The sequence below is a fragment of the Sinocyclocheilus anshuiensis genome, unplaced genomic scaffold, assembly GCF_001515605.1.
Source record: "Sinocyclocheilus anshuiensis isolate Anshui unplaced genomic scaffold, SAMN03320099.WGS_v1.1 scaffold881, whole genome shotgun sequence".
Lineage (NCBI taxonomy): Eukaryota > Metazoa > Chordata > Actinopteri > Cypriniformes > Cyprinidae > Sinocyclocheilus > Sinocyclocheilus anshuiensis.
This window is the reverse complement of record NW_015558695.1, coordinates 330374-333382: the sequence shown is the minus strand read 5'-3', so window position 1 is coordinate 333382 and position 3009 is coordinate 330374.

The following is a 3009-nucleotide window of genomic DNA, read 5'->3' as shown; positions in this document are numbered from 1 at the left end:
AGACACCGCGTAAGTTACATCAACGGAACTACAGGCGTACCCGCAGTGGGGCAGCGCGGAAGAACGCAGGGACCAGGCCCGGGCGTCTTGTAGCTGGTCTGAGGCGGGTTCTGGGTGTGTGTAATGCCCGGGTGATACGTTGTCTATAGCAAAACCCACATCGTCTTTACAACGACGTAACGTCAAGTTTGCCACGCAACGTCGTCTTTAAAAAGACGCACCCGAAATTTGCTGTTTTAGGGGAAAAAGCTCTTTTAGCGTGCTGAGGTGCACAGGGGAGATGATCATCTGCAACACAAACAGGGGGTAGTGCAGCCTGATGTGTGCAACCCACTCGACACGGGAAACCACCACCGCTGAAGCGCCGTACCGCCAACACGAAGAGCTCTCCAAGAGCGCGCTGAACTCGTTCAGTCTCTTCTCTCAATAGAGTAGTCAGGAGCAGAATGATGTGATCGCTCGGCTCCGAAGCGAAAAAGCTGAATATGCGCTGCATCTGCTGCCTACTTATACTCACGCTGTGATCAGCGGCAGCTGGATGCAATAATCGCATGCCAATGTGCATTGGCTCGTTTAGTTTACACTCGAAGTAGATTGGTCTCTCTAAGCGAGATCCCAATTTCGTCGGTCATCCGACGTGACGTCGAGAGTAACCGACTGAAAGGGAACAGCAGGATCATGTGACACTGAAAACTGCTGAAAATTCAGCTTTGCATCACACGAATAAATTACATTTTAAAACGTTTTATATACATTTTTATATACATTTAAAAATTGGAATAGAAAACAGTTATTTTAAATTGTAGAAAAAAAGTTTTTTTTACTGTGTATTTGATTAAATAAATGTAGCCTTTTTGTACATTTTCATTGATGATGCAAATGAATCAGATTTAAAGTTTAAAGGCCCTTTATGTTATATCCATCATTGTGTCCAGGGCCAAGTTAATTTTAGCAATGGTCCTGAAAACACTATTCAAATTGGTAGACAAATTAGGATGCTCTCAGTATAGGTTAGATCAAGTGAGTGAGATTTATATGAATTGTTATGTAGTTTTGACATGATATGTAGATTTGATATACATGGTATGCGGTTTGAACTAAAGCCTATGGTTTGTATGATTAGTGGTTTATGTCATTCCTCTGAGAAGTAGATTTCACTTTTTTATGCTAATGAATTGTTATAAATCATAACCATGGTAAAAGATTGATCTCCCCTGTATTAGATGATGGTGTCATTATTTCAGCTGTTTTGACAATAGTTGTTGCCTCATGGTTTCCAAGAGATCTTGTAGTTTTAAGCATTCAACTACAATGTTTTTATGAGTCATCATCATTAGCTTTTCATTTGTTATCATAAGCACAGAAAGTCAGTAGGGTCTGTTTGAAGTGGAAGTGGCCAAATTAATTTGACTGAAACAGTAGTTTATACTAGTTTATTTATCAAATATTGTTATCATTTGATGTCTGCATTTATGAGTTCAAGCAAAATGACATTTCATTTTATTGTATGATTGGCACATATTAATGCACTTTTCCATCTTTATTCTATATCTCGAGGAATAGGGCCGTAGTCCATTTTTTGGGGGTATTAACAACATTTTTGATCCACTTTTCCTCACATTTCAAGCTCTGTTGCTTTTAAACTGCTGCAAAATATAATAAATATCTACTTGGAAACATTACAACTTTTGTCAAGTGCTATTTAGCCTGATCATTGTAATCAAACATAATCAGTGGATCAAAGCTTTAACATTTTCTGTACAGACAGTTCAGCCTTTTCTTACCATACACTCTAAAAAATGCTGGGTTGTTTTAACCCAACTTTGGGTCAAATATGGACTAACCCAACTGTTGGGTTAAATTTTTCAATTACATTTTTTAACCCAAAAGTTGGCTTAGTCCATATTTGACCCAAAGTTGGGTTAAAACAACCCAGTATTTTTTTGAGTGTAATTTACAATGCAGCGACATTTTATTTTTACATTTATGTGCTTAACAAAGGGGTTCTTTCCTGAACATGCCAACTCAAAACAGCCCAATTGCTGGGTTTGTCCCTATTTAACCCAGCACTGGGTTGTATTTAACCCAGCATTTTTTAGAGTGTAGTTGAAAATACAATTCAAATGCTTAAGCATTTAACCGTGGTAACCAGAGTTTCTACCAAATAGTCAACAAGACAGAACTATTCCTTTTTAAATATTAATGTATTATTATTTTATGGCAGTATAGGTGCAGAATGTTCTATGGTCAAGAGTGCTGCCACCATTGCTAATACAGCATAAATAATAAGAACCAGATATTTGAACATTTGGAGATGGATACTCTAAATATATCAGATAAGATAAAATGACATGCGTGAGAGTCCTAGAAATAGTTACATCTGGAAGATGTGTCTCTTAGGCTTAATTTGAACTGTCAAATCAGATGTTCTGATGCTCAGCGTTTCTTCCATTATTTATGTGTGAGGATGAAGAGATTTATGGATGGGGAAATTTGTGAGATGCTGATGAGTAGGAGTTGGGAGCAAGGTGATGGTTTGATGATAGGCTGAACGGAGCAGGAAGCCAGCAGCCTTTGGCAGCTCCTGACAGACTCATAGCATGCAGGAACTCTCAGCGCTTAAATATATGATGATCGGACTTGAACAAGTGTATGTTGTATTTATATCTGACAGTAAACATCACTCTAGGTCTGATCCTGAAGTTAAATTTATCCACAAGTTTATCTTTAAAATTCATGTGTGTTGACTTTCTCTGTTTATCTGTAACTGTGACATGATGTAGGAACATCACTTGCTTACCTAAGTCATTTTCTGTATCACTCCAAACATCCATAGTGTTTACAGCCCTGTTAAATACATTATTTAATAAAAACAAAAAAATACAAAAATCTTAGCAAAATTACAAAATCTTTAAAAAATTACAAAAATTACAAAATCGTAGCCTAAGAAATGTAATGTGCAACTTATGGCTGTTTTGAATGCACGATGATTTTGAGTGCATGATGCAT